At 47.1% G+C, this 27,524-nt stretch overlaps 1 pseudogene; it reads right to left on the bottom strand.

Moving 5' to 3' along the window:
• Positions 1 to 142: 142 nt before the first annotated feature.
• On the bottom strand, positions 143 to 26,489 carry LOC123120166 (disease resistance protein RGA5-like; annotated as a pseudogene).
• Between the last annotated feature and the right edge of the window lie 1,035 nt (positions 26,490 to 27,524).

Here is a 27,524-nt window from a genome sequence, read left to right as displayed (position 1 = left end):
CATCAGGTTTACAGTCTGCACCCAAGAAAAGAAATCAAATACGCAAGGGAAATGCTAATAAAAACATTCTTCAAGACCGCAAAGTGGCGAGCAAATTAATTAAGTTACAAACGATCAAGAGGTGGATGGATCGAATGGATGGCTAATAAATTGAAATAGAGGGATGCCTTGGGTGCAGACTTGCGACGCTCTTGAAAGCAGACTCGAGATCAGCAAGTACATCTTCCCGGTCTTTTTCTGACTTGATGCCAGTGGAGTTTAGCCACACCTCGATGTCCTGGAGGCAGGGCAGGCACTCCATGCGGACCAGCGTAGCACCTTTCCACTCTTCCCAGCTGAATTGCATGGTGAGCCTTTGTACCTTGGGCATACCTCCTGCCTCGAATCTCAGATACACATTGACATCTTTGTCACACTAACAGAAGTTCTCCAGAACTGGGAACAACCCCACGCCAACCACAACTTTGTCTTGGGAGACATCCGACACGTAGAGCCTAACATTGACGAGGGAGGTGTTAGAGTAGTCATTATGGTATATGACTTCTAGTTCAAGTCAGTTTTGTACCCCTACCCTAGGTCGGTTTGTACCCTCTTATATACTTTTGTATGCCGCATCAAATCATCAATAAGCAATAGTTTTATTCAGCTTTCATGGTATCAGATACCGGTCCCAGGGTTTAGGGTATGGCTCCGCCAACGCCACTGCCGCCGCCGCCGCCCGGCTACTTCGAGCGCCGGGCCGCACTCATCGCCAAGGCTGCCAACGCCGCGGCCGCTTCTCTCTCGGCCCTCACCATAGCTCCACAAAACTACCCTGCACCCATCCTCGCCGCATCAATATCTCTTGCTGACACAATCTCCGACGTCAGCCCCTACATCCCCATAGTTCTTGATCTCGCCGCCCACAACTACTACCATTGGAGACATCTCTTCGATCTCCACCTCGGCCGCTGCAACCTGCGCTCGCATGTCGCCGCCAACTGTCTTCCCCGCCCCGACGATCCGCAATGGTTGAAAGACGATCTCGCGATCGTCCAGTGGTTCTACACCCGCATCACCACCGAGATCTTCAACATGCTCGATCACGACGGCGCCACCGCTGCCAACATCTGGCACTCCCTCCGTCAGCTCTTCCAAAGCAACACCGACGCTCGGAAAACGCTCTCCACACCGAGCTTCGCAATATGGTGCAAGGAGACGCCCCGGTGAACCTGTTCTGCCAGCGTGTTAAGACCATTGGTGATGAGCTCCGCGAACTCGGTGATACAGTTAGCGACTCACAGCTAATCAATATCGTCGTCGTCGGCCTCAGCGAAGACTTTGACAAGCAAGCCTCGTTCATACCGATGATACGGCCCCCTCCTACCTTCGCTGAAGTTCGTTCCTTGCTACAACTCGCGGCGGAAACACAAGCTCGCAAGGACTCTCGCCCCAAGGTCTTTCATGCTGCGGCTCGTCCTCCTCTGTCGTCTACACCAGCGCCGCCTTCCATGCCGGCTCCTGCCGCCGGGCCGTCCGCATCGTCATCTGTTCAACCGCCCCCAGGCTGGCGTCCTAGTCCGAACTACCGCGGCAAAAACCCTATCTACAGGCCGCCGTCGACTCGTTCGGTTCCGCCTACGACATCACTAGCACCGAGTCCTGCACCAACCACCAGTGCTCCATCTGCGGTTGCATGGCTGTGACGCTCCCGATTTGACCGTACACTAATCATGCACGCAAATGTGTACGATCAAGATCAGGGACTCACGGGAAGATATCACAACACAACTCTACAACATAAATAAGTCATACAAGCATCATAATATAAGCCAGGGGCCTCTAGGGCTTGAATACAAGTGCTCGATCATAGATGAGTCAGCGGAAGCAACACAGATCATCGAGGGCAAGGATGGTATTTCTCATCATGAACTCAATCGATATCCTGGAAGAGCGCATAAGGTTGATGATGATCACGACACAATTGTCGAGAGATTTCATGAAGATGTAATCAATCAGCGACGACATCAAGTCAAAGGAATGACGAAGCAGACGGTTATTGGAACCATGGGTAGGACACACGCTTGAAATCAAGCTTGTTGTTCCAGGTGAAATGGTATGAGAGGAAGATCGGCGTAAGCTTAGCTCATCATCGAAAGTTGTGCTCCGGGGTTAAGGACCAGGTAGCACAGTTAAAATTTAATACGATAATGATATAGCCGATCAGGCTAGGAATGACTTGAAGGATTAATAAACTCATAAGCAACGAAGATTACTTAGAGTTATTGAACCGTAGTGCGGACTCGGTTCAGTTATCAGTGTCTTTGAGTGTTTAATAACTCAAAACCCGAGGGGGATTGGAATCGGTGAGAATGTAGTACTAGATGAAGAACTCATAAGAAGTTATGTTGTTTCGTGATGATCTCGAGATACCAGGGGGTAATACTCGATGACAGATCAAAGTAGAGGTTGGACTGTGGTATTGCTCTATAGAAGACAAGTGCTTAAACTTGCACAGGAAATGGTATTTAAAGGAGAGCATGGTCGGAACCACGATTGCAAAAAGCCAGATCCCAGATATAAAATGAACTTATACCAAAGGAATAATTAATTTAAGAGAAGCTTTAATGATAAGATCTATATCGTGTCCATGGGCATGAACACAAAGTTCAAGGTCGACTCCCACTTCTCCAATGCATAACCTTTCATTCACTTCTCACTTTCAAAGAAGTTGTAGTGTTGAAATTTTATCTGGCAAAATACCAGAAGAGTATGACTCGTGAAAACTTTCGAGTTCACACATATTAAGGAAGGCATATGTTCAACCCATCGGGGTATCGTGAAAACATATACCACAAGCTTCAATAGTAAATATCACCAGCTCGAAAATAGAGCATGGTTGAGAAAGCAGAGGATACAATTTACCAAAGGCTTTATATATCCGTGGAAAGGCTCACAAGGTTATTTGAATATGGAGGACACTGTCGGATAAAATCCAACAAAGGAACCGATGGTCCACAAGGGATCTGATGTGAGCATCGGTACTCAACCAGAGGAAGAAGAATGCAAGGAGATCTGATTATAGAAACAACTGACTAACTCAAAAGCTCAAATGCAAAGGAATTATGAATTCCAAGACAAGGGATTAGAAGCAATGCTCTGATTAGGGATGGATAAGTTGAATAGCCTTAGGGGTACAATCGATGACGATTTGATTGGTCGAGATCCAGCTCATGTTAAAGATATCTGAGCCGGAAGAATGAATTCTAGGATCTGATTGAGGATTGCGAGCATTCGCAACATATTGAATCAATGGACTCAAAAAGGTAATGACAAAGGGTGCCAATAAGATTTCGAGACTTATGGGATTAATCATAATGCTAGTAAGCAAGAATTTCAAGAGCAATAGGCTCCTGAGGATTTTCGGAAGATCGAATGGTATTCTGAACACTTTTGTGATATACTTGAATTCAACTGGGGATGAGCGGATACTCGGTAAGTGCGAGAATTATCCGTAGGGGTATTCAGGTGTCAAAGAACAGCATAGCAATAAGCTCAAAGGATTCTTGGAACAACAGAGAGCATTACGGGGTATCTTGTAGTAACAAGATCAACTGGGAAACATTGTATGAATTGCGAGTATACGTGGTTATCCATAGGAGTTCATCGATGAAAGGGAATTGTAAAAGCGATGAACACAAGTTCTCGGGTTATCAGCGGAGAGTATCTTCAGGGTCTTCACGTGCAGCAGACGATCATCAGTAATAAGGGGCTCTCCGGGTGAAAGCGATAACGAGATCCTAATGTTAGATTTAGCAAAACTCACTTAACCCGAATAGAAGAGAGATCAGAGTCCCAGAGTATAGACGAGGAATAAAAGATCCTAATACCACCCAATGGCGACGTGGGCCCGTAAGCCACACAGCCATGTTAGTAAACGTTTTTCAATGACTAGACTCGACTTCGGCCAAGGAGTTGGAAAGGGGGATTCCTACAGGCAGTCGGCTCTGATACCAACTTGTGACGCCCCCGATTTGACCGTACACTAATCATGCACACAAATGTGTACGATCAAGATCAGGGACTCACGGGAAGATATCACAACACAACTCTAAAACAAAAATAAGTCATACAAGCATTATAATACAAGCCAGGGGGCCTCGAGGGCTCGAATACAAGTGCTCGATCATAGACGAGTCAGCGGAAGCAACAATATCTGAGTACAGACATAAGTTAAACAAGTTTGCCTTAAGAAGGCTAGCACAAACTGGGATACAGATCGAACGAGGCGCAGGCCTCCTGCCTGGGATCCTCCTAACTACTCCTGGTCGTCGTCAGCGGGCTGCACGTAGTAGTAGGCACCTCCAGTGTCGTAGGTGTCGTCGTCGACGGTGGCGTCTAGCTCCTGGACTCCAGCATCTGGTTGTGACAACCAGATAGAAAGAAAAGGGGGAAAAGAGGGAGAGAAGCAACCGTGAGTACTCATCCAAAGTACTCGCAAGCAAGGAGCTACACTACATATGCATGGGTATATGTGTAAAGGGGCATATCAGTGGACTGAACTGCAGAATGCCAGAATAAAAGGGGGATAGCTAGTCCTGTCGAAGACTACGCTTCTGGCCATCTCCATCTTGCAGCATGTAGAAGAGAGTAGATTGAAGTCCTCCAAGTAGCATCGCATAGCATAATCCTACCCGGCGATCCCCTCCTCGTCGCCCTGTTAGAGAGCGACCACCGGGTTGTATCTGGCACTTAGAAGGGTGTATTTTATTCAGTATCCGGTTCTAGTTGTCATAAGGTCAAGGTACAACTCCGGGTCGTCCTTTTACCGAGGGACACGGCTATTCGAATAGATAAACTTCCCTGCAGGGGTGCACCACATAACCCAACACGCTCGATCCCATTTGGCCGGACACACTTTCCTGGGTCATGCCCGGCCTCGTAAGATCAACGCGTCGCAGCCCGACCTAAGCACAACAGAGAGGTCAGCACGCCGGTCTAACCCTATGCGCGCAGGGGTCTGGGCCCATCGCCCTATGCACACCTGCACGTTGCGTACGCGGCCGGAAGCAGACCTAGCCTAGTGGCGTTCCAGTCCAATCCGGCGCGCGCCACTCAGTCGCTGACGTCACGAAGGCTTCGGCTGATACCACGACGCCGGGATACCCATAACTACTCCCGCGTAGATGGTTAGTGCGTATAGACCAAATGGCCAGACTCAGATCAAATACCCAGAACTCGTTAAGCGTGTTATTTCTCCGCGAACGCCGACCAGGGCCAGGCCCACCTCTCTCCTAGGTGGTCTCAACCTGCCCTGTCGCTCCGCCACAAAGATCCACTTGCGGGTACTCCTACGAGCCGACCCGACTTTAGTCATCACATGTGTCATGTATATAGTATATAAGTATATACCCGTGGTCACCGCCCAGGTGATCACGGCCCGGTAGTATAGCCCAGCAGACGGACAAGAATGTAGGGCCACTGATGGAAAACTAGCATCCTATACTAAGCATGTAGGATTGCAGGTAAAGGTAACAACAGTAGTAGCAAGGATAGGCTATGCATCAGGATAGGATATCGGAAAGCAGTAACATGCTACACTACTCTAATGCAAGCAGTATAGAGAAGAATAGGCGATATCTGGTGATCAAGGGGGGGGGGGCTTGCCTGGTTGCTCTGGCAAGTAGGAGGGGTCGTCGACTCCGTAGTCGAACTGGGCAGCAGCAGTGTCGGTCTCGTAGTCTACCGGAGAGAAGAGGGGGAAGAAACAGTAAATACAATGCAAACATAAGCATGACGATGCGTGGCATGACAATGAGCGGTGCTAGGTGTGTCCTAACGCGACAGTAGGTGGTACCGGCGAAGGGGGGGGGAACATCCGGGAAGTATTCCCGATGTTTCGCGTTTTCGGACAGACGGACCGGAGGGGGAAAGTTGCGAGTTCGATAGGTTAGGGAGGTGTGGTGGACGAACGGACTGCGTATCCGGATTCGTCTCGTCGTTCTGAGCAACTTTCATGTTGAAAATATTTTAATCCGAGTTACGGATTAAAAGATATGATTTTCTAAAGATTTTATTAATTTTTGGAATTTAACTAATTATTTAAATTAATTCGAAAATGGATTTATGACATCAGCATGATGTCATGCTGACATCAGCGGTCAACAGGGGTTGACTGGGTCAAACTATCGTGTGGGTCCAGTGGGACCCACGTGTCATACTCTGTTAGGTTAATTAGGGTTTAATTAAACTAATTCTGTTTAATTAAACTAACAGGTTAATTAGATTAATTCATTAGGATTAATTAACTTTAATTAATTAATATTAACATGATTAAATAAGTTAATTAATTATCTTAATTAATTAATTAATTAATTAATTATTTCTATTATTTATTCTTATTTATTTATATATTTATTAATGTTTATTAATTAATTTATTATTTTTATTATTATTATCTTTTATTTTTATTTATTTATTTTTTTCAAAACGTTTTGTGGGCGGGCCCCACTGTCATTGGCCCTAGGGGCCTTAACGGTTACGGGCGTGCGGGCGCAGGGGCGCTGTCGCCCAGCCCGAACGGGCGCCGATGCGGGAGCGAGCGCCGGCAGCGGGCGCCGGGCGGCGAAGGAGCAGCGGGGCGAGGCCACGGGCTTGGACCGGATGCAGGGAACGGGCAGCGGTGGCACGACGAGGCCTGCGCGGTTGCGGGCGGCGAGGGGAGCAGGGCGTGCTGGCCGTGGCCGCGGCGGAGGGGCGGAGCGCGGCGTGCGGCAGCGGGAGCGAGAGGCAGGGGAGGCCAGGGGCTAGCCATCCTTGGGCGCGTGCAGGTGGCGCGGTGTGGGGCACGGCTTGGGCGCGGTGTGCACGCATCGGGGCGTGCCGGAGCGGGCCAGTGGCGCGGTGGTGATGGCGGGTCGCCTTGGAGCAAGTGGGGGAAGAGGAGAGGCGGAGGCCGGGGCTCACGGCGGTTCGTAGGGCAACGGCAGCGGGTGTCGAGGAGGGGGACGAGGACGGCGCGACGCAGGGAAGGACGACGGTGTGGCGGTCCGGCGAGGAGGCGTGGTCGAGGCGGTGAGGCGACGACGGCGACGTCGGGTGGTGGCGTCGTCGGGGCGAGGTGAGGCAGCGACGGCGACGGGGCACAACGGTGGGGCGAAGGGGTCAGGGCGGTTCGCCCGATCCAGAATAGATCGGGGGGGGGGGGGGAGAGGAGCGAGGGGGATCGAGGGGATCGTGCGGGAGTGGGAGTGGGGGTGGATCGGTTAGGGTTTGCGGGTGGTGGGGGATAAGGGAGGCGGCTGGGCTGGCCAGCTGGGTTGGGCCGGTTGGCCAAGGCCCGGGTGGGCAGTGGGGGTTTCTGTTTTTTTACTTAACTCCATTTGTTTTGTCTTACTTTTAAAAACCTTTCTGTTTTATATCAGTTTCATTTTATATTTTAGTTTTATAAAATAGTTAATTAGCCCCTAAATTAGCATTAGCAATTATGCCACTGCCACAATTATCTTAGGTCCAAGATAAAATAGTTTAACAATTTAATATTTATAAAAGGCATTTAATTAATGTCTTAGCTACTGTTTTAATTATTCAAGGGCATTAAACCACTTTATAAAAATGTTGGTTCACCTCCATAATTAGTTATGGAATATTTGGTTCACTCCGAACATTTTAGTTTTAATATTTGAAAATTTTTATTGTTTGCTTTTATTTAAATTTTGAATTTGTTTCAGTTCTGAACTATCGAGAGTTTATCAACAGTAACCGCGGTGACATGGCATCATTAGCGGGGGATCACTGTAGCTTAATTATCCGGGCGTCACAATGGCGGCCTCCTCATGATCCTTGGACGGGGCTTGTTCAAGCATGGTCCATGCCCTGGTCTGCTCCGTCCACCCTCGGTGCTCCGCCGGCATACTCAGGTGCCTGGCAACCCGGCCTTCGGCCGCCTACTGGTGCTCCCGGGGTTCTCAACCCCCGACAGCCGGCCAATGCCTATCACGCCGCCCCGACGTATGCTCCTTATGGTCATTACACCACCGACGGCGGCGCCTACTACACACCTCAGCCGGCCCTGCTCCCGACGCCACCCCCACCACAGCCGGCCAATGCCTACTACACTCCCCAGCCGGCCCTACTGCCTTCACCATCGTATCCGCCGGCACTGCTTCCGACGCCACCCTCACCAGTGAGGCCGAGCTGGGATCAAGCTGCCTTTCTCCAGGCCATGAATAACTTTGCTGCACAAGGAAACTCAGGTACGGATTGGATCTTTGATTCAGGGGCCTCTAGTCATATGTTTGCATCTAGTAATTGGTTATCTTCTTGCACTAAATCTCCTTTCCCTTCCATTATCCTTGGAGATGGATCATCTATTCCTATATATTGTGTTGGTCAGGCTCAACTTCCCTCTTCCACCAAACCTCTTTTACTTCGCGATGTTCTAGTTGCACCCGCCCTCATTAAAAATCTTATCTCTGTTCGCCAATTTACTTGCGACAATCTAGTTTCGGCTGAATTTGACCCTTTTGGTTTATCTGTGAAGGATTACCTGACCAAGGCCGAGATCGCTCGCTTCAATAGCTCCGGTGATCTTTATTCTCTTAATGGAGTTCCTGCCGCCACCCCTCCAACATCCATGCTGGCCTCCGTCGATCTCTGGCATCGTCGCCTGGGCCATCCCAACCCCGCCGTCTTAGCTTCTATGCTTAGTTAATTTACCATACCATGTAATAGGGACTCTCATAATTCTGTGTTTTGCGAGTCTTGTCAATTAGGCAAACATGTGCGTCTTCCCTTTAGTTCCTCTAGTTCTTGTAGCACTTATCCCTTTGAATTAATACATTGTGATTTATGGACCTCTCCCATTGCAAGTGTTTCGGGTTTTAAATACTACCTTGTTATCCTAGATGATTTCACCCATTTTGTCTAGACTTTTCCTCTACGCAACAAATACGAGGTCCATTCTCTTTTCCTTAATTTTCAACGCTATGTGTCTGTTCACTTCTTCCTCCCAATTCGCTTTATCCAATGTGACAATGGTCGCGAGTTTGATAACATTAAAAATCGTACTTTCTTCTTACAACATGGCATCCTGCTTAGGTTCTCATGTCCCTACACCTCCCCTCAAAATGGTAAAGCAGAATGCTCTCTTCGCACCCTCAATGATATAGTTCGCACTCTCCTCATTCAATCATCTATGCCTCCCAAGTTTTGGGCTGAAGCCCTACACATGGCCACCTTCCTTCTAAATATTCGACCTTCTAAAACTAAACCCAACACTACTCCCTATTATTCCCTCTTTCTTTCCCACCCCGACTACTCCGCGGTTCGTGTTTTCGGCTGTCTCTGTTTTCCCAATGCCTACGCCACTTCTGCAAATAAATTGTCACCACGCTCTATCCCATGTGCTTTTCTCGGCTTCTCTGACGAGCACAAAGGCTATCGCTGTCTCGACCTTCACACCGGACACGTTTATGTCTCTCGTCATGTCACGTTTGCTGAGCACATTTTTCCTTTCTCACAACGCACAACTACACCATCCAACACCCCTAGCTCCGCAAACACCCCCTCTCCCCGTCCTTTCCAGCTATATACTCCCCTACCTGCCGAACACAACTTATCACCACCACCATTAACACCCACCATAGCCAATCCCAACCATACACTCACCCCACCCGAGACGTCCCCAACACCCCTGACCCCTGCTCCCTCCCCAACACCCCCGGCCCCTACTCCCACTCCACCACCCAGCCCTGCTCCCACTCCACCACCCAGCCCTACTCCTTCGTCCGACTCTTCCGCTGCGCCGGACTCACCAGTACCCACCTTACCCCCTCGTGCTATTCCTACAGCAGCCCCGATTAATGATCATCGCATGCGTACTAGGGCCAAATCAGGATTTCATCAACCCCAAGACCGCCTAAACCTTCATACCTCCGTATCTCTCACTTCTCTTCCAAAGAATTACAAAATTGCTCTACTTGATCCCAATTGGGCCGCTGCCATGCAAGAAGAATATAATGCTTTACTTCAAAACAACACCTGACAACTTGTTCCTCGTCCTCCCAATACAAATATTGTTTCTGGCAAATGGATTTTTCGCCAAAAGTTCCACTCCGATGGGAGCCTCTCACGATATAAAGCCAGGTGGGTTTGTCATGGCTTTTCTCAGCAACAAGGAATTGATTACGAAGAAACCTTCTCTCCTGTTGTTAAACCTAGCACCATTCGCACCGTTCTTAGTGTTGCTGTCTCCTCTTCATGGCCCATTCACCAACTTGATGTTAAAAATGCTTTCCTCCATGGTTCCCTTCAAGAAGCTGTCTATTGCCAGCAACCTCTGGGTTTTGAAAATCCATCCTTTCCAACTCATGTATGTCTTCTTCAGAAATCTCTCTACGGTCTTAAACAGGCCCCACGAGCTTGGTTTCAACGCTTCTCCTCCTTCATTCAAACAATAGGCTTCACTCCATCTCTCTCCGACACCTCTCTTTTTGTGTATCATCAAACTTCTGACACTGCCTATTTACTTCTCTATGTAGATGATATCATTCTTACCGCCTCCTCTCAAAATTTCTTAGATCATATTGTCTCTCTTCTTAGATCTGAATTTTCTATGACTGACCTAGGACTCCTTCATCATTTCTTAGGCATTGCTGTTGTTCGAGATTCCTCCAGCCTTTTTCTTTCCCAACGCCAGTATATTCTTGATCTTCTTAATTGTGCTGGTATGCTTGACTGTCAATCATCTCGCACTCCTGTCGATACTAGTTTTAAACTTCCGGCTACCGGTGAACCCTTTTCCGATCCTACTCTCTATCGTAGCCTAACAGGTGCTCTCCAATATCTCACCATTACTCGTCCTGAAATCTCTTTTGCTGTTCAACAAGCATGTCTCTATATGCATGATCCCCGGGTTCCTCACTATAATCATGTTAAACGCATTCTTCGGTATTTAAAAGGAACTCTCAATCATGGTCTCCACCTCAATAATTCTTCTCCAAACTCGCTTACCGCATACTCTGATGCAGACTGGGCTGGTTGTCCTGACACTCGTGTTGGAAATATGCCCTAGAGGCAATAATAAATGGTTATTATTATATTTCTGTGTTCATGATAATAGTCTATCATTCATGCTATAATTGTATTGTCCGGAAATCGTAATACATGTGTGAATACATAGACCACAACCTGTCCCTAGTAAGCCTCTAGTTGACTAGCTCGTTGATCAATAGATAGTCATGGTTTCCTGACTATGGACATAGGATGTCATTGATAACGGGATCACATCATTAGGAGAATGATGTGATGGACAAGACCCAACTTAAGCATAGCATAAAAGATCGTGTAGTTTCGTTTGCTAGAGCTTTTCCAATGTCAAGTATCTTTTCCTTAGACCATGAGATCGTGCAACTCCCGGATACCGTAGGAGTGCTTTGGGTGTGCCAAACATCACAACGTAACTGGGTGACTATAAAGGTGCATTACGGGTATCTCCGAAAGTGTCTGTTGGGTTGGCACGGATCAAGACTGGGATTTGTCACTCCGTGTGACGGAGAGGTATCTCTGGGCCCACTCGGTAATGCATCATCATAATGAGCTCAATGTGACTAAGGCGTTAGTCACGGGATCATGCATTGCGGTACGAGTAAAGAGACTTGCCGGTAACGAGATTGAACTAGGTATTGGGATACCGACGATCGAATCTCGGGCAAGTAACATACCGTTTGACAAAGGGAATTGCATACGGATTGATTGAATCCTCGACACCGTGGTTCACCCGATGATATCATCATGGAACATGTGGGAGCCAACATGGGTATCCAGATCCCGCTGTTGGTTATTGACCGGAGAGGCGTCTCGGTCATGTCTGCATGTCTCCCGAACCCGTAGGGTCTACACACTTAAGGTCCGGTGACGCTAGGGTTGTAGAGATATATGTATGCGGAAACCCGAAAGTTGTTCGGAGTCCTGGATGAGATCCCGGACGTCACGAGAGGTTCCGGAATGGTCCAGAGGTAAAGATTTATATATGGGAAGTCTTATTTTGGTCGCCGGAAAAGTTTCGCACTTTATCGGTATTGTACCGGGAGTGCCGAAAGGGGTCCGGGGGTCCACCAAGGGGGTCCACCAGCCCCGGGGGGCCACATGGGCTGTAAGGGGTGCGCCTTGGCCTATATGGGCCAAGGGCACCGGCCCCAAGAGGCCCATGCGCAAGAGATAAGAAAAAAGGGAGAGTCCTAAAGGGGGAAGGCACCTCCGAGGTGCCTTGGGGGGGGGGGGGGAAGGACTCCCCCCTGGCCGCACCCTTCCTTGGAGGAAGGGGCAAGGCTGCGCCCCCCCTCTCCCTTGTCCCTATATATAGTGGGGGGAAGGGAGGGAAGCAACATCTAAGCCTTGGGCGCCTCCCTCCTCCCCTGCAACACCTCTCTCTCTCTCGCAGAAGCTCGGCGAAGCCCTGCCGTTGACCCGCTACATCCACCACCACGCCGTCGTGCTGTTGGATCTCCATCAACCTCTCCTTCCCCCTTGCTGGATCAAGAAAGGAGGAGACGTCGCTGCACCGTACATGTGTTGAACGCGGAGGTGCTGTACGTTCGGCACTCGGTCATCGGTGATTTGGATCACGGCGAGTACGACTCCGTCATCCACGTTCATTGGAACGCTTCCGCTCGCGATCTACAACGGTATGTAGATGCACTCCCTTCCCCTCATTGCTAGTAGACTCCATAGATGCATCTTGGTGAGCGTAGGAAAATTTTAAAATTATGCTACGATTCCCAACAACTCGAAGGTCCACTTCCGGTTTTTGTGTTTTTCTTGGTAACAATTTGATTTCTTGGTCTTCGAAAAGACAGGTTACAGTCTCACGTTCGTCGGCCGAGGCTGAGTATCGCGCTGTGGCACATGCCGTTGCAGATACAATCTGGATTTGGCAGTTACTCTCCGAGCTACACAGGCCTATTGAGCAGGCCACTATTGTCTACTGTGACAACATATCAGTAGTCTACATGACCAGCAATCCGGTTCAACACCGACGCACAAAGCATATTGAGATTGATATTCATTTTGTTCGTGAAAAGGTTGCTCTTGGTCAGGTTCGGGTGCTTCATTTTCCCTCTACGGCTCAGTTTGCTGACATTTTCACCAAGGCACTGCCTACTAAGCCATTTCAAGATATCTGTTTCAGTCTCAACATCGTCGAGCCTGCCGTTGATACTGCGGGGGGATGTTAGAGTAGTCATTATGGTATACGACTTCTAGTCCAAGTCAGTTTTGTACCCCTACCCCAAGTCGGTTTGCACCCTCTTATATACTCTTGTATGCCGCATCAAATCATCAATAAGCAACAGTTTTATTCAACTTTCAGGAGGGGAGTTCACCAAGAACACGAACCTCATCACTTGACAAGTGCAACACTTGCAGACCGAGCATCTGGAGGCAACATAGTTCACCAATCCATTTGGGAACTCTTATGAGCTGCCAGTTTGGCAGATAGAGTTCCTCGAGACGGGGAGGAGGATCATGTAAGGAGTCCATCTGGCTGTCAGGGTCACTGCATCTACACTCCCAATCGAGGAAGAGGCGCTTGAGATCTCGGAGCGTTCCAATGGAGGAGACCAAAGCATCCTCTTGTTCCAACGTCAAGCACACGTCTTGATACGTGCTTAAGTCCAATTCCGTCAGATTGGTCAACTCACCAAGGCCTTTGATATCCTCCAGCAAACTCTTCTGCATGTCCCAACAACGCAGGGTGCGGATTGATTTCATCTTCTTGATCCCTTCAGGCAGCCCTATACCGCTTAGAACCACTAGATGAAACAAGTTGGCCAAACAACTTGTATCCGAAGGAAAGCTTTGGGTCACCTTGCAACGTAACTCCAGAGTTCACAAATTTACGAGCCCTTGAATTTCTGTCGGGAGCGGTACGACTACTGATGCGGCTAAAACATTCAGACATCTCCGTAAAAACAAACGACCAATTGCAGTAAGGTCGACTGTCATTTCCAAATTATCTGGAAACTCAAAGGTAAGCACTCGTAGATAATTAAACCGTGAAAGTGGAGGTGTATATTTAGGACTCTCGAAACCGTGCAGATGATCGAACTTGTGACATACTAGTAGCAAGGGCCTCCGACTTTGCACCTCCTACACCTGATTGGAGGGATAATCGAGGAACCTTGTACTCAGAACTGCATGATCTAACCACGTCTTCATAGTTATTGTTGGAATATTAGGCAAGTTCATGATTAATTCCAGTAAATAATTCATGACTAGAAGAGATACTAGCATGCAATAATCTAGCAAACTAGAAGAACATCAAGACATGCATAACAACAGCAAACACGTAACAATAGCTGTAGAAACAGACATGAACAGAGGATGTTGGACGTACTGATCATTAGCTATTATGGGTGCGACAGTGTTGATGACGATGTTGGCAACGATCTGGTGCTGACGGCGATGAATACGACGATGAGTAGCACCGCCCGACTTGGACGGAAGATGACCTGTGATGACGAATTTGAGCAATCGCGCACAGCGCTTCCCAAAAACCTAATTCGTCCTCTCCCGGTGCAGGATCGCAAAGACGAACGGTTCCGGAGACCTGCTCTCCCACGCGCCGATGCACGCCGGCGTTTGGGATGGAGTAGACTATGATGGCGGTGCAAGTTGTGAGATGAGGCAAAACCCTAGGTGTTTTTCGGTGTGTCTCTGGCCGCAGCCGGTAGCTGTATATATATTAGGACCAGAGGCGGTATTGTGTCGCGACCACAATCCCAAACCGACTCGGTTTCTAATTCGTATACTTACCGGACAAGAAATCAAAAACTTGTCTGCCAAGACATAAAAATAAAACGGCAAAAGGAAGCTGCGCTCCTGCAAGGAGACGGACCGGATTTCGGCGGACCATTCACGCGCATGTCGCATGTACGCGCCGCCTCGCCTCGCCACGGCACGGCCCGGCCCGGCCCGGCCAGGCAAGGCGAGGCGAGCGAGCGCGCGTGTGTGGTTTTCCCTTTCTCTTCTCACACACCACTTAGAGTGGTGGAGAGAAACCACTATATAAAGAGGTCCAACTCTTCTTCAACTTCCGGGGTGGGACTAAACTTAGCACCACCACTTGCCATTTTACACATGGGCTTTGAGATTTCAGAAATTGCTATGGGCCTAGCCCATTAATTCTAACAATCCCCCACCAGATCTCAAATACCCATTTAGAGATTTGGCTTCTCTCACCACTTGTTTAATATACCAGTGTTTCAGCAGAGGCTGTTAAGTTGAACTTCTGCCTAGAACTTTAAGCTACATCCATTCACAACTTGACAATGGACTATGCCTTGAATTGCTAGTTTTGTGTGAACAGGTTTCACTCAAAGTCTTAACTAGTACCTGACCGCCAGTAGGCTATCCCGCGGTTTGGAGCTTATACGTCATACTCCCTGGTCTCATCGTGAGCTTACTAGAGATCACCCAAATCTCATAGACTGCGACGTTTACAGTCAGAACTCATATAGGTGTGTTCTTTCAAGACTGCTCTGTAGGACAGCATCTTTGCTAATTATAGCCAATAGAACCACGTTAAGGCATGTTGCCAACCTGCCTTACAGATCTGAGCCTTACAGCTCTGAGAGTTTTGCATCTTCACTTGGAGACGATCATAAGCTATTAGATCCTAATTCACGGGATCTCCGATCACAAAGGTTGGGTTACTACTATGGTGTAACATCTATGGGTCTCATACCGGTCTCCCTCGATGCAATATCTATCACATTTCGTGATAGTCCCTTTGTAAAGGGATCTGCCAGGTTTTTGTCTGTTTGTATATACGTAACAGTTATTACTCCGGAGTTTCTCAACTTCCTGACAGACTTCAAACGTCTTTTCACGTGTCTTGATGACTTTGCATTATCTTTAGAATTGTTCACTTTAGCGATAACCGTTTGGTTATCACAATTCATAAGAATAGCCGGTACAGGTTTTTCAACAACCGGCAAGTCCATCAAGAGCTCACGCAGCCATTCTGCCTCAACAGTAGCTGTGTCCAAAGCAGTTAATTCTGCTTCCATAGTTGACCTCGTCAATATGGTTTGCTTGCAAGACCTCCATGACACTGCGCCACCACCATGAGTAAATACATACCCACTTGTTGCGTAGAGTACATCAACATCGGAGATCCAATTTGAATCACTATATCCTTCTAGCACAGCAGGATGCCCTGAATAAGTAATTCCGTAACTCATAGTACCTCTCAGATAGCGCAAGACCCTTTCTAGTGCATGCCAATGATCATCACCCGGGTTGGACATGAACCTACTCAGTTTGCTCACAGCAAAAGAGATATCTGGTCTTGTAGCGCTAGCTAAGCACATGAGTGAACCGACAATTCGGGAGTATCTTAATTGATCTCTCGTTTCTTTCTTGTTCTTTCTGAGTGTCACGCTGGGATCATAAGGTGTTGGAGAAGGCTTGCTATCCATAAAACCGAATCGGTTCAAGACCTTCTCAACATAGTGAGATTGCGTTAATGTAATCCCACTCTCATCCTTAATAAGTTTGATGTTTAGAATTACATCGGCTTCTCCCAGATCTTTCATGTCAAAACTTTTTGATAGAAAAGACTTGACCTCATTAATTGCATTAATGTTTGTACCAAAGATCAGTATGTCGTCCACATACAAACATAATATGACACTATTGCCCCCACCATGGCGATAGTAAACACACCTATCAGCCTCGTTAATGACAAATCCTGCAGAAGTCAGAGTTCTTTCAAACTTCTCATGCCATTGCTTAGGTGCCTGTTTCAGACCATACAAAGATTTTAACAACTTGCACACCTTTCTCTCTTCACCCTTTACCACAAACCCGCCAGGCTGATCCATATAGATCTCCTCTTCCAAATCTCCATTGAGAAAAGCTGTCTTTACATCCATTTGATGAATGATAAGACCATAAGAGGCAGCCAAGGAAAGTAACACTCGAATGGTGGTCATTCTAGCAACGGGTGAATAGGTGTCAAAATAATCTTCGCCTTCTTTCTGAGTGTAGCCCTTGGCCACTAGCCGCGCCTTGTACTTATCAATAGTACCATCAGGCTTTAGCTTCTTTTTGAACACCCACTTACAGCCCACAGGTTTACAACCATATGGTCTATCAGTTAGTTCCCAAGTTCCATTAGAAAGAATTGGGTCCATCTCATTATGAACAGCTTCTTTCCAATCATCTACATCCGGAGATGCATATGCTTCTGCAATCGTCTTGGGTGTGTCGTCCACAAGGTATACAATGAAATCATCACCAAAGGATTTTGCAATCCTTTGTCTCTTGTTCCTTCTAGGAACTTCATTGTTATCCTTCTCAAGGACTTCCTCATGTGATTGTTCGAAATATTCATCAGTTGTACTAGATTCAGGAATTATCTCAGAAGAAAATCTAGCAATGCTATGCATATCTTTCATAGGAAATATGTTCTCAAAAAATATTGCATCACGAGATTCCATTATAGTATCAACATGCATATCAGGTACTTCAGATTTTACCACTAAAAACCTATAAGCAATGCTCCGTTGAGCATACCCTAGAAAGACACAATCCACTGTCTTTGGTCCAAGTTTGTGTTTCTTAGGAATAGGAATATTGACCTTTGCCAAACATCCCCAAGTGCGCAAATAAGTTAGTGATGGTTTTCTCCCAACCCAATCCTCATAAGGGGTTTTCTCCTTATTATTGTTGGGAAATCTATTCAGGACATGACATGAAGTCAATAGAGCCTCCCCCCACCATGCCTTAGATAAACCAGCAGTGTCTAACATGGCATTCACCAAGTCAGTCAATGTGCGGTTTTTCCTCTCGGCCACTCCATTTGATTGAGGTGAATAGGGAGGCGTCCTCTCATGAATAATACCATGTTCCTCACAAAATTCATCAAAAACTTTGGGAAAATACTCTCCACCACGATCGGACCTAAGACGCTTGATCTTTCTCTCTAGTTGATTTTCAACTTCAGCTTTATAGATTTTAAAGTAGTCTAATGCTTCATCTTTAGTTTGCAACAAATAAACATAGCAAAATCTAGTCGCATCATCAATCAAAGTCATGAAATATCTCTTTCCACCTTTTGTCAACACACCATTCATCTCACAAAGATCAGAATGTATGAGTTCTAGAGGTGCCAAGTTTCTCTCCTCGGCAGCCTTATGAGGCTTTCGAGGTTGCTTCGATTGCACACAACTATGGCACTTAGAACCTTTGGCAACTGTGAAGTTCGGAATTAAACTCATGCTGGATAGCCGAGACATTAAAACAAAATTAATATGACATAAACGAGAGTGCCAAATACTTGCGTCATCATTAACACTAGCACAAATTTGGTTTATTGACTTATTGCAAAAATCTGAAAGGGAAAAGCGGAACAAGCCTCCGCACTCATAGCCTTTTCCTATAAGTTGTCCAAATCTTGACACGATTACTTTATTGGACTCTAAAACTACCTTAAATCCATCTCGACATAGAAGGGAGCCGCTAACTAGATTCTTGTTCATAGTAGGGACATGCTGCACGTTCCTTAGTTGCACGATCTTTCCCGAAGTAAACTTCAGATCCACCGTGCCAATGCCACGAACAGAAGCATGTGACCCATTCCCCATTAGGACGGAAGAATCCCTTGCGACCTGATAAGAAGTAAACAGGGAGATGTCAGCACACACATGAACGTTAGCACCCGAATCAATCCACCACGAAGATGATTGAAATACTGAAAGCACAATAGGTAAATTACCATACCCATCAGTATTGCTAGCGGTCACCATGTTGACAGTCTTGGAGCTTGTTTTCCCTCTGCGGTCTGCACGTTCAGGGCATTCCTTGGAAAAGTGTCCGGGCTTCCCACAGGCGTAGCACTCTAGCTCAGCCTTGTTGAACTTCTTCTTCTTGAAGGTAGTAGTCTTGGTAGGCTTGTTGAAGACAAGTTTGTTCTTCCCTTTGTTCTTATTCTGTGGGTACCTCTGCACCATGTTAGCAGTAGGATGAACCTCACCTCCTTTTTCAGTAGTATCTTTAGCCCGAGCTTTTTCTTCAACATCAAGAGATGCAATCAGATTTTCAACTGATATCTCCTGTCTCTTATGCTTCAGAGTTGTGGCGAAATTCCTCCATGAAGGAGGCAACTTTGCAATCATGCACCCAGCCACGAATTTGTCGGGTAGAACACATTTAAGGAGTTCAAGTTCCTTCACAATGCACTGTATCTCATGAGCTTGTTCAACCACAGAACGGTTATTCACCATCTTGTAGTCATGAAAACTCTCCATGATGTACAGTTCACTGCCTGCATCTGTTGCACCGAATTTTGCATTCAGTGCATCCCACAGAATCTTTCCGTCATTTATGTGCATGTACACATCACACAGACGGTCAGCAAGAACACTCAGAATGCATCCCACAAACATAGTATTGGCTTCCTGGAATTTTCTCCGATCTTCGTCGGTCATTCCCTCTGGAGCACCAACACTAGCGTGGAAAACTTTCAGAGCAGTAAGCCAGAGCATGGTCTTCACCTGCCACCTCTTAAAGTGCACACCGGTAAACTTATCCGGCCTCAGTGCATCAGCGAATCCAGCCATAGTTAACTCAGGAAATTGCCTATAATTAGGTTTTTGGATTGTTGGAATATTAGGCAAGTTCATGATTAATTCCAGTAAATAATTCATGACTAGAAGAGATACTAGCATGCAATAATCTAGCAAACTAGAAGAACAACAAGACATGCATAACAACAGCAAACACGTAACAATAGCTGTAGAAACAGACATGAACAGAGGATGTTGGACGTACTGATCGTTAGCTATTATGGGTGCGACAGTGTTGATGACGATGTTGGCGACGATCTGCTGCTGACGGCGATGAATACGACGATGAGTAGCACCGCCCGACTTGGATGGAAGACGACCCGTGATGACGAATTTGAGTAGTCGCGCACAGCGCTTCCCAAAAACCTAATTCGTCCTCTCCCGGTGCAGGATCGCAAAGACGAACGGTTCCGGAGACCTGCTCTCCCACGCACCGATGCAAGCCGGCGTTTGGGATGGAGTAGACTACGATGGCGGCGCAAGTTGTGAGATGAGGCAAAACCCTAGGTGTTTTTCGGTGTGTCTCTGGCCGCAGCCGGTAGCTGTATATATATTAGGACCAGAGGCGGTATTGTGTCGCGACCACAATCCCAAACCGACTCGGTTTCTAATTCGTATACTTACCGGACAAGAAATCAAAAACTTGTCTGCCAAGACATAAAAATAAAACGGCAAAAGGAAGCTGCGCTCCTGCAAGGAGACGGACCGGATTTCGGCGGACCATTCACGCGCATGTTGCATGTACGCGCCGCCTCGCCTCGCCACGGCCCGGCCAGGCGAGGCGAGGCGAGCGAGCACGCGCGTGTGGTTTTCCCTTTCTCTTCTCACACACCACTTAGAGTGGTGGAGAGAACCCACTATATAAAGAGGTCCAACTCTTTTTCAACTTCCGGGGTGGGACTAAACTTAGCACCACCACTTGCCATTTTACACATGGGCTTTGAGATTTCAGAAATTGCTATGGGCCTAGCCCATTAATTCTAATAGTTATATGCTACACTGATAAAATTATCTTTTTCACTGTGGCTTAGGATCAAATCAAGCATCATATCATGTACTCTGCAAGAAAGTACCTTCCCATGATATGTCTTTACAGGTTGAAACAGACTTCTATTGACGAGCTCGTTCAAATAACTTTCTGCAACATCATCCAAATCCACTATGTGCAAACTACAAACAAAGCCCTCGGCTATCCATTGCCGAACAAGGTCATTCCTCTTAATCTCACGGTCTTCTGGATACATGCCAAGATACAAAAAACATGGCCAGAGATAAACAGGAAGATGCATGTAGCTAAGGTACAGTAGACCCCCTCATCTCTTCCAAGGTGGGTTTTGTGGCAGACTTGGCACCAAGAGAATTCTTTATGCTCTCCCATTCCTTTAACGGCCTTGCTTCACGACTAGCTAATAGGCTAGCTACGGTGATAATTGCAAGTGGAAATCCTCCACACTTCTTGAGAATTTGAGCTAAAATTTCTTTAAACTGTGGTGGGCAGACATTTTCAGGCCCAAATACTCTACTAAAAACAATCTTATTGAGTGTTGCTCTTCGAGTGGCTTTATACTGTAAATGCAGGCACGATCACTCCAACATGATGTGGCAGCTACGTCATCCAATCGTGTGGTTACCATTACTCTACTTCCATTATCATTGTCTGGAAAGGCATACCTAATAGTATTCCATGCTGATTGATCCCACAAGTCATCAACTATAATTTAGTACCTATTGTAATTTGTAACGCCCACGATGCGGCTATATCTCCCACGTGTCGAGGCACGACTTAGAGGCATAACCGCATTGTGGTTTTGTCGCAACAAGGGTCATCTTCACACAATCCCATGTAATGAACAAGAATGGGATAAAGAGTTGGCTTACAATCGCCACTTCACACAATACATAAATATATTTCATACATCATCCAAAATACACACACAGACCGACTACGGTCAAGATCCAAATGAAAATAAGATAACCCCAAATGCTAGGTCCCCGATCGTCCCAACTGGGCTCCACTACTGATCATCAGGAAAAGACACATAGTAACGACCACGTTCCTCATCGAACTCCCACTTGAGATCGATCCCATCATCTGCACCGGCATCGTCGGCACCTGCAACTGTTTTGGCGGAATCTGTGAGTCACGAGGACTCAGCAATCTCACACCCGCGAGATCAAGACTATTTAAGCTTTTAGGAAAGGATGGTGTAATGAGGTGGAGCTGCAGCAGGCACTAAGCATATATGGTGGCTAACATACGCTAAAGAGAGCGAGAAGAGAAGCAACGGAACGGTCGTCATCTAGCAATGACCAAGAAGTGACCCTGAACTCCTACTTACGTCATTCATAACTCAAGCCGTGTTCACTTCCCGGACTCCGCCGAGAAGAGACCATCACAGCTACGCACACAGTTGATGTATTTTAACTGGGTCAAGTGACAAGTTCTCTACAACCGGACATTAACAAATTCCTATCTGCCTCATAACCGCGGGCACGGCTTTCGAAAGATAGTACCCTGCAGGGGTGTCCCAACTTAGCCCATCATAATCTCTCACGGTCAACGAAGGATAAACCTTCTCCCGGAAAGACCCGATCAGTCTCGGAATCCCGGTTTACAAGACATATCGACAATGGTAAAACAAGACCAGCAAAGCCACCCGAATGTGCCGACAAATCCCGATAGGAGCTGCACATATCTCGTTCTCAGGGCACACCGGATTGTCCAAGCTTCCGATAGGCCAGACCAGAGTTGCCCCTGGTGGCCACCGGCGACTGACAGATTGGACCAATACTCAGAGGAGCACTGGCCCGGGGGTTTAAAATAAAGATGACCCTCGGGCTCTAGAAAACCCGGGGGAAAAAGGCTTAGGTGGCAAATGGTAAAACCAAGGTTGGGCCTTGCTGGAGGAGTTTTATTCAAGGCAAACTGTCAAGGGGGTCCCATAAATCACCCAACCGCGTAAGGAACGCAAACTCAAGGAACATAATCCCGGTATATCAGTAACTAGGGCGGCAAGAGTGGAACAAAACACCAGGCATAAGGCCGAGCCTTCCACCCTTTACCAAATATATATAGATGCATTAATATAATAAGAGATATTGTGATATCCCAACATATCTATGTTCCAACATGGAACCAACTTCAACTTCACCTGCAACTAACAACGCTATAAGAAGGGCTGAGCAAAATCGGTAACTTAGCCAAACAACGGTTTGCTAGGAAAGGATGGTTAGGGGATGACATGGCAATATGGGAGGCATGATATAGCAAGTGATAGGTAGCGGAGCATGGCAATAGAGCGAACAACTAGCAAAGCGAAGATAGAAGTGATTTCGAGGGGTGGTCATCTTGCCTGCAAGGTTCTCAGAGTTGTCGAAAGCTTGATCCTCGATAGCGTACTCAACAGGTTCCTCGTTCACGAACTCGTCTCCCAGCTCTACCCAAGACAAGAACACAAGCAAACGGAACCACAATCAATCACGAGAAATGCACAAGCAACATGATGCAAAACATGTATGATATGCGAGATATGATATGCGATGCATATGCGTGCTCCGGAAGGAAAATGATGAACAAGGCAGTAACTTGGCAAACCAAGCATGCCACTGGAAAGATGAGATGATTTCGGTCGAAATCGATATAAAGATCACCGGAAACGGATGCACGGTTTGCAAATGGCAAGCAAAACAAGAATGACACGAATCTGCGATTAACAGCATGATAGCACTTAAAATGCAACAAGCAACAATGCTACAGCACTCCAACATAGCAACAAAGCATATGGCAGTAATCTACAGGAGATGCTTGACAAAAGATGAACACTGAGCTACTGCTAGATTACAACATAACAAGCTCAAACAAGCATGCCAAAAGTGCAAAAGATAACAGGTTCACAGACTTGGTGAAATTACTGGACATGGCAGAAAACAGCATCAGGTAGCAATGTTCAGTGCATGAAATCAACATGCTACAGGAACTTAACATGGCAAAACAAGGCATGACAGTATTTTACTAAATGCATATGACAAAAGTCCCTTACTGGCCATAAGCGAAAAAGGATCAGAAGATATGATGGCAACCATGTAAACATAGCAAGTTTCGTTAACAGGTTTCAGACTTAGCAGAAAACAGAGCATGGCAGAAACAATAATATGAAGGCATGTTTGTGAGCTTGATGCACTCACCACAAAGCAATGCATGACAAAACTAGCATACCTACAGCAAGATGGCATGTTTATGAAGGTATCCATGGCAAGAACAAAAGCATAGCATGTATGGATCAACTACAATAAGCTTGGCAAAATTGAATAACACGTAAACAATCTGCCAGAAATATTTTATAGCAAAAGTAGAGTAAGATTGAGTCATGCTATGGCACTCCATAATTGCAAACAAGGGCAGGAATGGATCAATTACAACTATAGCTACAAAACATCCTTAATGAACATCTCCAAAATATGCTTAGATCTCTCTGTAGCATCAAGTTTACATGGCAACAAAATAACAGCAGACAAGGACTTGGAGGAATTACTGTCCCTGAAATCAGAAACATTATGGAGCCTAGTTTGCATGCTTGTGATAGTCACCACAGAGATCACAAAAATACATGGCATACACCACTAGAAAGATGGCATGGCATACAACAAAACACATGTAGAGCTCATGCCCATAAGATGCACAGATTAAATGCAACAAAAATGACAAATCTCCAAGTTCTGATAAGAACCAGCAGATAACAGCAACTAGCACTCTTGCAACAGAGATTTGGGCATCAAGATGGACTCTAATGGACATGGTGCAATTTAAAAAAATGTAGAGCATCACGAGGCGAACAATTTGACATATTACACGCGCGAAACGGACCTATATGCAGAGAGTTATGCAATGTTGAACAAGTGCAAGTACTGAAATAATGCAAGACTTGGAAAAAACGGGGGGGGGGGGGGTGTTCTCGGGTCAACCTCGAGCGTTGACCCAGATCGGATCGAGGCCGGGCTAGGGTTCCCGAGCGGCGGCGCGGGCGGCTCGCCGGAGAGGACGGCCGGCGGGAGAGGAGAAGGGCGAGGGAGACCGGAGGGGTCGGAGGAGGACGGCGCGGCGTCGGGGCCCCGCGGGCTCGCGCCGGCGACGGGTTGTCGGGGCGGCGACCGGAGTGCGGCGGCGGAGCTTCGCGCGGGCGCCGGGGCCGGCGATAGCGGCGGCGACGGCCGGTCGGCGGCGGCGGGGAGGCCGCGGCGGCGCGAGGAGGAGGGCGCTGGCTCGGGCTCGCGAGCCGGGAGGGCTCGGGCGGGCCGGCGGCGACGGCGAAGGCGGCGGTGACACATGGCGGCGGCGGTGGAAACGGACGTGTCCGTCGGTGGACGATTTTGTCCGGCGGCGCGGGGGGACGAGGTTAGGGTTTCATCTGCGGATGTATTTCGGGAGAGATGCCTATTTATAGGTGGAGGGAGCTAGGAGAGTCCAAATGAGGTGCGGTTTTCGCCCACACGATCGTGATCGAACGACCTACAGCATGGAAGAGAGTTTGGTGGGTTTTGGGCTGTTTAGAGAGGGGGTTTTGCTGCAACACACAAATAACATCTGCGGTTACCCAGTTAACCGTTGGAGTACCAAACGACCTCCAAATGGAACGAAACTTGACCGGTGGTCTACCGGTGGTATACTAAGGCCACTTGACAAGCCTCGGTCCATTCCGAGAATGTTTGACACCCGCTCATGAAAGAAAACAAGAGGGATGCACCGGAGGAGATGGGAGCGCCGGATTGCAAAACGGACAACGGGGAAAATGCTCGGATGCATGAGACGAACACGTATGCAAAAGCAATGCACATGACGACATGATATGAAATGCATGACATGAGCAAAATACAAAACGAAAGACAAAACTCGACCACGAAGGAATATCATAACACATAGCCGAAAATGGCAAGAGTTGGAGTTACAAATATGGAAAGTTACATCCGGGGTGTTACATAATTCATACATTATATCAGTATATGGTTGTAAGGTATAGAAAAGCATGAGAAAAAATGAAGGAAACAAAGGATGTTAAGAATGATGTCAAATGTTAGTACTAGAATGAAAAATACCTCTTATGTTTGAGGTGTTCTCTAAGGCGGTCAATAAAATCTTGCAGCTCGTAAGCATGAGAAGAATCCCCCATCCCAAGCTTGAATTTGTAGGCCACCTAGATGGCTTTTCACATCTGGCCTTTGGGAGACTGCAAAAAATGCCTTGTGGGTAAATTCCTCTCTAACCTCATCATACACTTGTTTGGAAAGTGTGGTTTTACCCAAACCTCCAAACCCTACAATGGAAACCACTTTGAGTTTTTTTATAAATATCCATCAACAAACTGGCCAACTGTTCCCTCGGGCCATCAATACCAACGAGGCCAGCCGCCTCCTTGTAAATGGCCGAAATCCGGGGATCCACAACCACAGGGCCATGACTCAAATGGATGCAGTCATCAATATTGTACCTCTCGCGCCGAGCATTCACCTCCACTGCAAGAACCTTGAGCTCCTCGATGCGTTGGCGATCTGATGACGCCTCCTCAACCTTCTGAGCCGCTGAGCCATCTTCGTGACGAACCCTTTCTTTGCTTTGGCACCTTCAATGTCATGAATGAAATCATCGATGTAGTTTTCCATATCATAGGCCATCTCCCTGATGTGGTTCCTCCAGTTCTTGGCAGATGGATCAAGCTTATCCATAAGCTCCATCTTGTCAAACAGAGCTTTCATGGCGCTGAGCTTGTCCTTGGGGAATGAGGCCTGCTTCCTCACACCGGTGAGCATCTTGTACTCTTCACAGAGCAGGTTAGTGAGCTTGCCGAGGAGCGGGTTCAGCACCCCCGCCGTCGCGCTCGCTGCCATGCGGATGTGTACAGTGTACTGCTACTCCGCTCTTCACTTCCGTGCCGCCCCGGGAGGCCAGAACCAGAGAGAGGAGTTGGGCAGCGGCTAGAGATGGCATTGCGAGCTACCCGAGAAACCCGACTCGGGAGGCGCGGGCCGCCGTCCTCGGAGCTGGAGGCTGTAAAGGAAATATGCCCTAGAGGCAATAATAAAGTTGTTATTTATATTTCCTTATATCATGATAAATGTTTATTATTCATGCTAGAATTGTATTAACCGGAAACTTAGTACATGTGTGAGTACATAGACAAACAAAGTGTCACTAGTATGCCTATACTTGACTAGCTCGTTAATCAAAGATGGTTAAGTTTCCTAGCCATAGACGTGAGTTGTCATTTGATGAATGGGATCACATCATTAGAGAATGATGTGATTGACTTGACCCATCCGTTAGCTTAGCACTATGATCGTTTAGTTTATTGCTATTGCTTTCTTCATGACTTATACATGTTCCTATGACTATGAGATTATGCAACTCCCGAATACCGGAGGAACACTTAGTGTGCTATCAAACGTCACAACGTAACTGGGTGATTATAAAGATGCTCTACAGGTGTCTCCGATGGTGTTTGTTGAGTTGGCATAGATCGAGATTAGGATTTGTCACTCCGATTGTCGGAGAGGTATCTCTGGCCCCTCTCGGTAATGCACATCACTATAAGCCTTGCAAGCAATGTGACTAATGAGTTAGTTATGGGATGATGCATTATGGAACGAGTAAAGAGACTTGCCAGTAATGAGATTGAACTAGGTATGATAATACCGACGATCGAATCTCGGGCAAGTAACATACCGATGACAAAGGGAACAACGTATGTTGTTATGCGGTTTGACCGATAAAGTTCTTTGTAGAATATGTAGGAGCCAATATGAGCATCCAGGTTCCGCTATTGGTTATTGACCGGAGAGGTGTCTCGGTCATATCTACATAGTTCTTGAACTCGTAGGGTCCGCACGCTTAACGTTCGATGATGATTGGTATTATGAGTTTAT

The sequence above is a fragment of the Triticum aestivum genome, chromosome 5D (genome assembly GCF_018294505.1).
Source record: "Triticum aestivum cultivar Chinese Spring chromosome 5D, IWGSC CS RefSeq v2.1, whole genome shotgun sequence".
Lineage (NCBI taxonomy): Eukaryota > Viridiplantae > Streptophyta > Magnoliopsida > Poales > Poaceae > Triticum > Triticum aestivum.
This window is presented reverse-complemented; position numbering and strand designations above follow the sequence as displayed.